Source organism: Chiloscyllium punctatum, chromosome 41, assembly GCF_047496795.1.
Source record: "Chiloscyllium punctatum isolate Juve2018m chromosome 41, sChiPun1.3, whole genome shotgun sequence".
Taxonomy (NCBI): domain Eukaryota; kingdom Metazoa; phylum Chordata; class Chondrichthyes; order Orectolobiformes; family Hemiscylliidae; genus Chiloscyllium; species Chiloscyllium punctatum.
The window spans coordinates 67,579,448-67,592,603 of NC_092779.1; positions in this window are offsets into that span (position 1 = coordinate 67,579,448).

The window sequence follows — 13,156 nt, forward strand, 5'->3', positions numbered from 1 at the left end:
ACAGCGGTAAGATACAGAATTTATAGCGAAAGGTTACATTGTAATGTCACTGAAATTATACATTGAAAAATACCTTGATTGCTTGTTAAGTCTTCCATCTGTTAGAATGACTATGTAAGGTTCATTTCTTTCTGATGTAAATCGAAAAACGTTCTTTTAACAGTTACATTCTCAGGTGGACTTTACGAATTAGTGTCAGCACAGATAATATGTTGAAGGGATTAGTCCCTTTGTGCTGCGTCCTTGCCATAATGTTGAGACTGACTCTAATCTAAAAAAAAAGCAACACGCTGCAGGCAAGAATGCCTTAAGACATGGTACATTGGTGAAGCCGAGCAGAGGCGACCACAACGGAATGGGCGCTGCACATTAATCAACAGACAGGTGTGCCACTTCTCAGTTGGAGAGCACTTCAGTGACCCAGGACATTCGACCGCGGATCTTTGGGTGACAATCCTCCAAGGCGGTCTTCGGAACAGGCAGCAGCTAAAAGTGCCCCCGCAGAGACTGATAGCTAAATTCGGTACCCATGGTCATTGGGTTCATGTCACAGTACACGTGATCCCATTGCCATATCTACAAACAGAGACCCTCCTACACACACACACACACACACACATCCGTCTGTGGAGTGAAATTGTACTTCCAGAGTTACATTGTACTTTGCTCAAAAACTGCATGAATCCATGTAAGTCTCTGGTAACTCATTATTATAAATTAGAATCAGTCTAAACATTATGGAACAGACAGCAGCAGAGGGGGGCAAAACACCAGTTGTTAAACTTCACCTGAGAATGAAATTTTTAAAATAAAAATGTTTTGCGCTTTGCATATGAAAGAAGTGAAGCTAATATGGTCATTCTAACAGATCGGAGACTTAGCAAACAATCAAGGTATTTTTCAATGTACAATTTCAGTTACATCACACTGTAAACATATGCTATAAATTTTGTGATTTACAACTGTGGACTCCACAATCACCTGATGAATGAGCAGTGGTCCGAAAGCTAGTACTTCCAATTAAACCTGTTGGACTATAACCTGGGGTTGTATGATTTTCAAATTTGCATACCCCAGTCCAAAACCGGCATCTCCAAGTCATTCGATACGAGGTGCTCTGGTCACAGAACCAAACTTTCTGCATCCAACTTATTAAATCCTTGAAAATACCTCTATGTTTCAATAAGGATCATTTTGTAGTACTGAGTCTCAGCAGGCAAAGGCATTTGATTTCATCTCCTCTATGAAATTCTCACTGACTCTGACAGAACTGCTACCTTTGCTGTTTTGTAATGTCAGGAACTCATGTTCAATTTCAGATTTCCATAAGGAACAGCATTTTTTTTTCCCTGACTGGAAATCAACATTGGGAAATAGCAGTGAGACAGCAGCATTTCAGCACGTTCGCACCAAGGACGACATATGCAATGCTTGGAGCTTTTCTTGATGACTTTGTTTTTGCCTGTTTTGTTCAGTTGAAAAATGACAGTTTTTGAGTTTTTAAAAGCATGGCGAATGGTCCTTCAGCCTATTGCATCATTATCAGTTATCAAACATTTGGCTTGGAAACACAGTTTTCAGACGTGACTCGTCGCCTGGTGTGTTCTAACATTTCAAGTCTTAGATAAATTGTTATTCAATTTCTTAAGGACTTGAGTGGAACAAGATACATCTCTGTGAACGAACAGTCCTGAAAGACAAACTCTTTCTCGGAGCCATTTGTCAGTTTTCCTCATGATGCTGTTGAAAATGTTTCTGCGCTCACATCTGAATTGGTTTCCCCTGTTTCTTCCTCAGCTTCCTCCTTCTTTCTATTAAATGGTTTAGACTCCAGTACAGACACAAGGTGCAGGTTGCGGAAGTCACGTTTTTGTACTTTCATTAACACTGTCTCGCCGGGAGCTGCAGACCTTCCCCACGCTGATTCAGACAGCTCTGTCCTTCCTGTGACATTTCCCATGGAGAATGGAAGGACAGGCATTAATAACCCGCACTTGGAAACGGAGCGACAGTTTTAAAACATTTACAGTGCCCCAGCCAGGAATTGAGTTCTTAACTCCCGCATGACATACGGCGACACTAACCACTATACTAGCAAGGAGAACAGTTTCAAAGGAGACACTTCAGCCCATTGTGGTTGCATTTGTCAAAAGCAACTGCTTCACGACCTGAATGCTTTAGCCCATAGCCTTCCAGGTATTGGCAGATCATATTCACATCTGCATATTCCTTCAGGTTATAAGGGTTGCTGCCTCTCTGACCCTGACAGACAGTGTGTTCCAAATTCGAACACCCGCCGGCCTATACCACTTTTCTACACATCTACTTAAACCTTTCTGTCTTTCTCATTAAATTTCTGCCCCACTGTAATCGTTCTTTCCATTGATGGGAAACCCTTCTTTCAGTCTACCATGTCCATACCCCTCACAAACTCCTCTGCACGGTGACAAACAACCCCAGTTTGTCCTGTCTCCCTTCATGACTGAAACTCTTCAGCCTAGACACTATCCGAGTGAATCTCTCCTGCAACTTTCCCAGTGCGATCACATCCCTGGACAATTCTAGCAATGAGCCGAATGAACATATTTCCATTCTGTAACAGCATCGGGGGTGGCACTGCAGCATTTATTGCCTTCCGGTTTGGAGTCACGTGGACGCCACACCAGATAAGGACGCGAGTTTCCTTCCCTCAAGGACGTCAGTGAAACAGATGGGTTTTTCAGACATCGTATTCTTAATTCTAGGCATTTATTGCATTCACATACTATCATCGTCGTGGTGTGGTGGGAATCGAAGCCGTCTCCACAGAACATTACCTGACTTTGCTGTGTGAAAAATCCAGTGATAATTCCACTAGGCAATCGCAGAAAGCCCTCATGGGGGATCTTTTCCAATAGAGTTTCTTTCCCCCAGTTATTCCTTATGCCCTTTTATTGAGCCTCACGCTCCAATAATCTCTGGTCCATGTCAGTAAAAGCTGCTAAAAGATAATTGATCTCACAGCCACGATATCCAAACGGATCGAATGATTTGAAGGTGCCAATGAAGACATTGGGGCAACAGTGAATGCAACGGCACAGACTGGATGGTATCAACGTGAAAGTGTATGTTAGATTGTGCAATGCCTCAGTCAAATGGGATGAGGGACGGAAAAGAGAGTTAGGGAGAGTGCGAGGGAGACACATCTTCGAGAACTTTTGGGTTTAAATCCTGATACATGAAACGCAGAAATATCAGAGAACAAAATTCGATGGAAAACAGATCATCACCTCGGAAAATATTATCTTGTAAAAACGTTTAATTTCTGACCGTGTTTCACCAAAAGTAAAACTTTGAGAGAACTGACCGCCATGATGTGGATTCTAGCCGAGGTCGCTGCAATCACAATGCAGAAGGCGAACTACTAAATGGTTACAGCACTCCACAGACCACACTTGTAAACTGCAACCAGGATGGTAGCAGAGGAAATGTCAGGAAGAATGTACAATATAAGGACTTAGCGATAGGCATGTGGGAACGCAGAATGAACCGAATCTTTAACTTTAGCATCCCCAGAGACTGTGGAGATTCCATGAATGAGAGCACAGGAGAATGGGCTTAATGAAACTCTCCAAACTTTAGGGAGAGTGCAGAATATTGTTGAAACGTATGCTTCAATAGCATTATATTTGAACATCGGCTACTTCATCACTTTGCCCACACAAGGCAGGACCAACTGCTACAGGCAATCACACATAATCCCAGTTCCAGACCCGGAATCAGAGAAACTCTGTGAAGCATGGACGAAGATCCAATTGGAAAAAGGGATGGAATGACAGGAGAGAGGCGCATGTATTTCCGAGGTTGGGACAGCTGCTGGTCAAAAGCGGGGCGGAAGGGAATACTAGCCCCATTTATAATATTATGACCATAAACAGTACATGTTGCTGAGACAGCCGATTGGCGCACCCAAAGCGTGTGGAGACTTTAACTTTCGGTTGGCAAGGTGCGAAATTTCATTTTCCTGTTTGGATCAGTGGTTTTGACATTGGCATCTGCTTTTGTTCGCATCAGCTCAGAATCAGCTTCTTGTTCCCAATAAATACTGCAACCTGGAGAAGGTGGTGTTGTGGTTATAGACTGAACTAGTCATCCTTGGGGACTCAGACGCGGTACTGGTAATGTTAAAGTTCGATGAATAAAACCTGGAATGGAAGCCTGACCTCAGGAACAGAGAACATGCCTTTAATTTCCTGCAATCCCATTCATGCATGTTACTTATACAGGGGATGCTACCATCTTTACCCAATCCTGCCTACTTGTGTCTCCAGGACCTGAACGAAATAGCTGACCCTTGATCCGAGAATGACGACCCTGTGGGAAAGCAGGCCATTCGGCCCTTCCAGTCGACACCATCTCTCTGAAGAACATCCTAGCAGACACACACTCCATAACTATTCCGTTCCCCTTCATTTCCCATGGCTGATCCCAGCACCTTGCACACCTTCGTATGTGGGAGGAAACTCACACAATCAAAGAGAGAATGTGCAAACTGCACACAGTCACACAAGACTGGGATCGAATCCATGTCTCTCGTGCAGCGAGACAGTTGCGAATCAGGATGAACAACAAATGCTGTCCTGACCAGCGACATCCACACCCTGTAGGTGTATCAGGAAGAATAAAAACACATTCACAACATGGACAACGGGACTTATGTCTGCGTGGGCATGATTTCAACCAATCGTTCATCCTGGGTAGATACAAGGACACCGATATCACAGAGAAACCAGCGCAATGTGGGATTTTTTACCTGCTGAAGTGGAAACTCATCTACTCAGTCAAATTGGGTACAGACAGTTCATCAGTCCCGTGTATGGGAAGGGCTCAATGAGCAGAAGAACCTCCAGAGTAACCAGCAAGATTACATATTCCAGAAAGAGATCAATTAAACTGTTAACGCTGCTGTTAATCCCAACCAGGTGCCAGTTTCATAGCGTCAAAGTCATAGACTCACAAACAGGCCTTTCACTCCTACCAGCTCATACTGAACATAACGCCAAACTAAACGAGTCGCATATAATGGCTCTTGTGACTGCTGAGGTTTAATAATGCCCTTGTGATATTATTACTGCATTGTTAATATGAATGTCCAGATATAATTCTGGACACCGGATCAAACCCTGGCATGGCAGATGCTGGAATTTTATTTAAATAAATACCTAGAGTCGAATGATGATGTTGAATCAGTTGTTGTAGATCTGCTTCCCTAATGCCTGATATGAAAGAAAACTACCATACTTATCTGGTCTGGCTGGTATGTGACTCCAGATCTATAATATCGTGGTTGATTCTGATCTTCCCTCTGGGCAATAAATTATGTACTAGGCATGAATGAATAGCTTTTGTTAATCCCACTGAAACATTCCACTTCATTTATCGACCGAAATATCTTGTAAATATTGTAAATGTACATTCATTCATCACTGCCTCAGGAAGTGAATTGCATACATAAACCATCCTCTGTTGAAAAAAGCCTCTCATGTCTTATTTTAAATCCCTCTTTTCACTTTAAACATTTGCCGTCTCGTCTTGATGTGCCCCTCCTTGGAGAAAAGACAGTTCAAGTTAACTCGAGCTGAGCTCTCATTAATTTATAAATTTCTATCAGGTCGCCTTTCAAACTTCAGTGTTCGAGTGAAAATAATCTCAGCCTATCCAACCTTTCGTTATAATTCAAACATTCCCCACTAGCCAGACACTGGTATCCCTGTTCCAAACCTACCCTAGCTGAATAATTTCCTTGCTGTTACTGGGCGACAAACACTGGACACAGTATTCCAGAAGACGCATCACCCAATGTCCTATTCAACTTCAACATAACGTACCGACTCCTACGCTCAAAGGACAGAGCAACGAAGGCAAGATGACATTTTTTTTAACCATTCTGTCTATATATGAAGCAAACTAAAATGAATTATGTACTAGCATCCCTGGCCTCCGTGTTCCACAACGCGATGCAACGCCCGATCATTAATTGTATAAGCCCTACTCTTATTTGATGTAGCAAAATGTAATACCTTCCATTTATCCAGATTAAATTTCATCTGACATTTTTCAGCCCAAAGACGGAATAGATTAAGATCCTTCTGGAATCTTAGATCACCTTCTTTACAGTCTCCAATTCTGCTGTCCTCTGCAAGCTTATGAGCTATGGCTTCTATGAGTTCTATTGTTTTCTCATATAGGTCAACGATTTTTAATTATTTGTCGTGGCCATCATTTAGTAGTTTGCAAATCCGGTAACAACTAGTCATGTAGTTAACCATGAGGAAGAAAGCCATAGACTGCAGGGAGATTGGAAACAATTGGCAAGAAAATGTGCTGAAAGGAATTCAATCCAGTGAAGTGGGTGATAATGAATTTGGGGAGGAACAATGATAAAAGTGTGACTGTTAACAGTAACAAAAGAGAAATTGGAGTAGGCATTCACGAATGTTTGAAGGTGATTGGACAAGGGATCAAGTGGTCTCGATGGGTTGGAGATACTTTCTGTTCTTGACAGCAGGTGGGAATATATAAGAGCAGGGAAATGATGCTGGAACTTTAGCAACGGCCTATTCAAGATCAATGGAGAGGGGAATCAGATGGACTGAAGTCCGTACTGCCAGTGCTGGAAATCAGAATTAAGATTAGAGTGGTGCTGAAGAAGCACAGCACATCAGGCAGCATCCGAGTTGCAGAAAAAAATAACGTTTCGGGCAAACGCCCTTCATCGGGAATAAAGCTGGGAGCATCGAGGGTGGAGAGATAAATGGGTGGACTGAGTCTGGAAAGAATTTAACTGAGAGTGCAAGAGGTGGATAGAGATGGGGTTAAATGTGATAGGTCGAAGAAGAGGGTGGAGCGGTTAAGTGGAAAGGAAGATAGACAGGTGGGAAAGGTCAGTAGGATGGTGCCAAGTTAGAAAGTTGGAACTCGTATAATGTGGCCGTGGGGAGATGAGGATACTGGTGAAGACCACGTTGATGCCCTGGGGTTGAGGGTCCCGAGGTGGAAGATCTGGCGTCTGGTGGTGAGGGAACGGCGGTGCAGGAGACCCAGGAACTGCATGTCCTTGGGAGAGTCGGGGGGGGGGGGTTGGTAATTGATGTTTTTGGTCATGGGGCATTGGAGTTGAATGTTGCGGGTGCCCTGGAAATGTTCTATGAAGCGCTCTCCGAGAATGTGTCTGTTGGCCCCAATGCAGAGGAGACTGCATCGCGAGCAACAGATGCAATAAATGACATGTGTGGAAGTGCACATGCACATTTGGTGGATGTGGAAGGATCATTGGAGCCTTGAAAGGATGTAAGAAGGAAGATGTGGGTGCAGGTTTTGCAATTCCTGTGGTGGCAGGGGAAGGTGCCGTGAGGGGAGGGTGGGTCATTGGAGGGCCTGGACTTGACTAGGTAGTCGTGGAGGAAACAGTCTTTGTGAAAAGTGGATAGGGGTGGGGATGGAAATATAAATTTCCCTGTCACTGCAGATATTGCAAAACCTGCACCCACATCTACCTCCTCACCTCTGTCCAAGGCTCTAATGGAGGCTTCCACATCCATCAAAGTTTCTCCTGCACTTCCACACATGCCATTTCTTGTATACGTTCCTGCCGATGCGGTCTCCTCTAAGTTGGAGAGAGGAGATGGGTTCTCACAAAACATTTCAGAGAATATCTCCAGGATACCCGAAATAATCCACCCCTGTGCCCCATGGCTAAACTTTTCAACTCCCCCTCCCACTCTCCCGAGGGCATGCAGGTCCTGGGCCTCCTGTATCGCCACTGCCTCACGACCCGATGCCTGGAGGAAGAAAGCCTCATCATCCGCCTTGGGACCCTTCAACCCCATGGCATCAATTTGGACTTCACCCTTTGCCTCATTTCCCCTCCCCCTACCTTACCCCAGTTCCGACTTTCCAGCTCAACACCATCCGCCTGACTTGCCCCAACTGTGCATCTTCATTCCCATCTATCCACTCCACCTACTTCTCTGACATATCATGTTCACCCCCGCGTGCATCCACTTTCAGCACTCTCAGCTACCTTCTCCCAAGCCCCATCCACTTCCCATTTATCTCTCGATCCCATGTGCTCCCAGTCTCATTCCTGATGGAGGGCTTTTGCCAGAAACGTCCATTCTTTCCTGCTCCTCAGATGCTGCCGGACCTGCTGTGCTTCTCCAACATCAATCTAATTGAGGGGAGTCAGTTGATTGAGAGGGTTTTCGGATATTTTCTATTGTTGACCACAGGCTGTGGATGATAGTAGAACTTTAGCAACCACCAGTTTAGGGAACAGCGAAAGGACTGAGCACAAGTCTGGTCACGGCATAAATCAACATTTTTCTTAAAATTGTCAGATAAAAGATGTAAGGCTGAAGTATGCCACTTTGCCCATCAAGACCATTTCACCAATGAGTTTCTCACTGATTCCTTTCCAAGTCAGGGTGCTATGGGCCTTGGAGGGTAACTTGAAAATGGTGGCGTTTCGTTGCATCTTCCAACCTTGTCCTTATAGTCAGTATAGCTGTTGAGCTTTGAAGGTTGTCAAAAATGCCCGAATGACTTACTCCAGTGCATCTTATAGTTGGTGCACTCTGCTGCAATTGTGCCTTAGCGGTGAAGGGAAGGAATATTGCAGGTGTTGAAGAGGGTACACTCAAGTGACTGCATTGTCGTGGACGGTGTCCAGTTCCTTAAGTGTTATTGAAGTTACACTTCAATGGAGAGAGTTATATTCCACGTCTCATTTGTGCCTTGCAAACGATGTAGGATTCACAGAACAATGATTTGGGTTTATAATCAAGAAATGTCTCAAGAACATGTTATTGTTGTCAAAGTGTTTATGTAGCCAGTTTCTATAAGCTTTTTCCCCGAAATAATAGCTCTGTGGACGATTACACGGAGTAATTTGTTTACAGTAAAGTTATTGAATGTCAATGAGATATGATTAGATTCGCATTTGTCAGAGTGATCATTACTCTATTTCGTCCTTGTGTGGACCAGTCTGATTCCAGTCGCTGTCTGATTTCAAATCCAATTGCCGTCTGGGCTTGAACGTTCAACCGTTTCTTCCCATAAATGTCTCCACCTGCCTTAATAATATGTAAGGACGCTGCAGGGGACAGCAGAGATTAATGAACATGTTGTCAACACTGGAGAAAATGGAGCTTCGTGGAATGATTGGTTCGGCTGGGATTATTCTCCTTGAAACAAAGGAGAGGGAGGGGAGCTCTATAATCACATAATAATATTTATGAACGTTCAATATTCATGGGATCTTGACAGGGTAGTTACGGGCAGGTGATTCACCCTCTGGTATGAGGAGAGTACCAGAGGACATGAAGTCAGAATTAGATATTGCCTATTTAATTCAGAAATGAGGGGTAATTTCTTTGCTCAGGGGTTAATGAATCGGTGGAACTCCTTGCCGAAATCGTTGTTGAGGCTGAGTTGTTGTGTATTTTCAAACTGTGCCAGACAGATATTTAACCAGAAAGATGATGAAGCTTTGTCGAGGCAATGCTGGAGAATGGAGTTGAGGATTATCAGATCAGCCATGAGTTCATTGAATGGTGGAGCAGAATCGATGGGCTGAATGGCCGACTTCCAATCCTGCACCATTTGGTCTGACGCCTTATTTTATTGATACCTTTAAAATTCTGAGGGGATGGGATGAAATGATAGAAATTGTTTCTCAAACTGATCAGACAGATCAGGAACTAAGCTCATAAGGTCATGAACAAGAAATGTGCTGTGGCCTGGACACAACAAATGACACTGGGCACACCGCAGATGGGTATGTGCAGATGTTGTGATTGCTAAAGAAAATTGCTGGATCCAATATTGTTGCCAACTTGGTGATCACGCTGGATGATGGATCGCGGTATGATTCACACAGCAAAAGGTTGTGAAAGAATGAAAGATTCGTTTCATTGGAAAAGTTTCCTGCGGTTCGAATTCAATCAACTGTTTAAAATATTGATCAGAACTTTGTGTGGAGCATTACATTAAAATTCAGAAGCCCACTGGACAAACTATTGCACCCGATCTCTCCTTATTTGTTTCACTTTCATTCGATGTAAAGTCATAGAAAGTCAAGATGGAATGAAAGGAAAAAATAAACGTTTGCACTCCTTTTCATTATCCCAATGTAACGAACAACAAAACAAATTGCTTTACTTTGACTTTGATGAGGTATCGATTTATCACAAATCTCTGGTGCAATGAAGGGCAAGAGCAAGATTCTCCACCCACAGTATCCTAAAGATGCGAGGCACAAAGGGAAACCACAGCTACTTCTGATGTAAGTAACAGCCAGAAAAGGATTCAAATCCACACATGGGCAATGGAAGAGCAACCCGTCGCCTTAACCTCTGGGCCACTTCAGCCCATTGCAAAGGGGCTCACATGTGAACCCGTCAAGATCACATATGGTGTACCTCGGGGATGAGAAATTCCCTGACAGGAATCGAATTCACACCATTATGTTTCTGCTTTCAGCAGAATAATAATACCAGCAAAATCCAAGGGATTGACCTCGTCCTTGGAAGGAAAACCTTGTCCTTGATTTATTTCGAGTCGGAACTGTCTCAGAATGACCCAGCAAGCATGAAATTCCCGTCATGTTCACACGCACATTTCGTCTTGACGCATAATTTCTTCAGACAGTTTCTATCGCACGTGAGGAAGTATATACGTAGAGAGAATGAAGGTGATGGTTTAGCTCGATGGTCTTTCTCATATGGCTGAACCTGAACTGGGTAAAATTCCCGGAAATGCAGTTTTGTTCGTTTCATTTTATTAATTTTGCTGCAACTTCACTCTGTTCATTCCAATGATCGGAAGTGAATTGGATTTAAATGATTGGAACGCTCAATGTTGTATTCAATTTTGCTCCGAATTTATTTCAGCTTAAACAAAATACTGATGAGAAAAACAGAAGGTTGAACTACAAAACAAGATGCCAGTTTTGATGCTCAGTTACGTTGGCAGATTTCAATGGGTGTCAAATGAACCCAACATCATGGCGATCGTCCTCCAATCTTTAAGGCATGGGATTAAAGCAGGAAATCGAACTCCAAGAGACGGGTCACTTCTGATTCATTAAGGAATAGCTTTCCTTGACAATATACAAAATCTGCTCAGTTCCATTTATAATGCTTCATGTTGAATATTAATATAAATCTTGAAAACCTCTGAGTTTTTTTTTGCTGAATCTTACTCAGCTGCATTCGTTTCCGATATTTATTTGCATCTGAAGTTGTCCAAATTAGATATTGTTTCCTCGCACCTTCGACCCACTACACCCTCCTTTACACTTTTACATGGCCACACGATTTCTCTCTCCTGGTGAAACTCACTGCTTGCGTGTCTCTAAATGTGCCTTTCCAAATATTTTGGAAACGGATTGTCTGAGTGACAGAAATTCTGCTCCCATTATTTCTTTGCCCTACATCGATGGTTTTGAAATCTTGACTTTCAGAAATGTATGAACGTGAAATAGTGAATTTACCACCTATTTACTCTCTCCAAACCTCAATTCATCAGGAAAACTTCCATTCGGTTTTCCTTGGTTTACTTTCAAATTTTCCAACACACAAATAAATAAAATTCCATCCCCACTAAACGCCGTCAGCATCGTGTCTAATGTCTTAGCAGCCCAGTAAACGCTGGCAGTGTCCTCTCTGATAGAATCACAGATTCCTTACAAGGCAGAAAGAGCAGTTTAGAAAATCGGGTCTGTAGGGAGACTCTGAACAGCATCTCAACCAGACCGAGCTCTCGTCTCTATCCCCACAGGCCTCTGACTTGTGATTTCAAATAAATCTTTTGGATGAAAACCTGGCATCGTGTGTCTGCTGACCTTATCACTGCGTTACCCATGGCTAATTCACTTAACTTACTGAATTCACTCCCTGGACACATCAGCGCAATTTAACATGGCTAATCCACCTAACCTACAGACCTAAGAACAGTGCAAACCACTGAGCAAATGTACCATCACATTCAACACTATCTGTATCATGTGTAATGGCTTCACACACTGGCAACTCCACCCAGTGAAAGCAAGCTGCGCCCACCAACCCGAATTCAATGCATCCAAACACGGTTCTACGCTGTACAACTTCAGTAGTTCTGCGGGAAATCTTTCTGCACTCAGATCTGAATGAGGTTACTGTGTTTTCTTCCTCAGATTCCTGCTTTAAATAAACATATCAGTCAGGAACAACTCTATATAATGTTTTTCATTACAACACAAACACAATGTGCAGTTTGCAGAAGTTACGTGTTTGCACTTTCACTGACACTTTGTCTCCCCAGGAGCTGCAGTCCTTCCCCAGCTGATTCAGACAGCACTGTCCTTCCTGTGACATGTCCCATCGAGAATGGAAGGCCAGACATGAATAACCTTCACTGGGAACAGAACGACAGGTATAAAACCTTGACGATTCCCCAGCGGAGAATTGAACCCTGTGACAGGCGGGGAGACTAACCAGGATACTGTGGAGGATGACAACATCGAAGGAGGCCCTTCAGCCTGTTGTGGCCGCACGTGCCCAACACAACTGCTTAACGACCTGAATCAAGTTTTCCATCGTTTAGCCCATAATCTTACATGTTTTGGCATCACAATTTAACATCTCGATTTTCTTTCAGGTTAGAATGATTTCTGCCTCTCTGACCCTTTCCGCTAATCTACTCAAACCTTTCTGCCTTTTCCCGAAATCTCTTGGCCCCAGTGTTCGATCTCTCCATCAATAAGAAACGCTTCTTTCAGTCTATCCTATCCATATCCCTCAATATTTAGTACATCTCAGTCATGTCTTCTCCAATCTCCTCTGCTCGGCGAGAAACAGCCCCAGTCTGTCCAATCTCTCCTCACAACTGAAACTCTTCAGCCCAGACAATATCCCAGTGAATCTCTACTGCAACGTTCCCAGTGCGATCACATCCATGCAGTACTCTGAATTGCAGAACTGCACACAGTAATATAGCTAGGGCCGAATGAACTTTTTTTCTATTCTGTTACAGTATGAGGTCGTCGCTGGGTCGGCAGTATTGATTGGTATCCCTAATTGCAGAGCGGGCATTTGAAACTCAACCATATTGTAGTGAGTCTGGAGTCACATGGAGG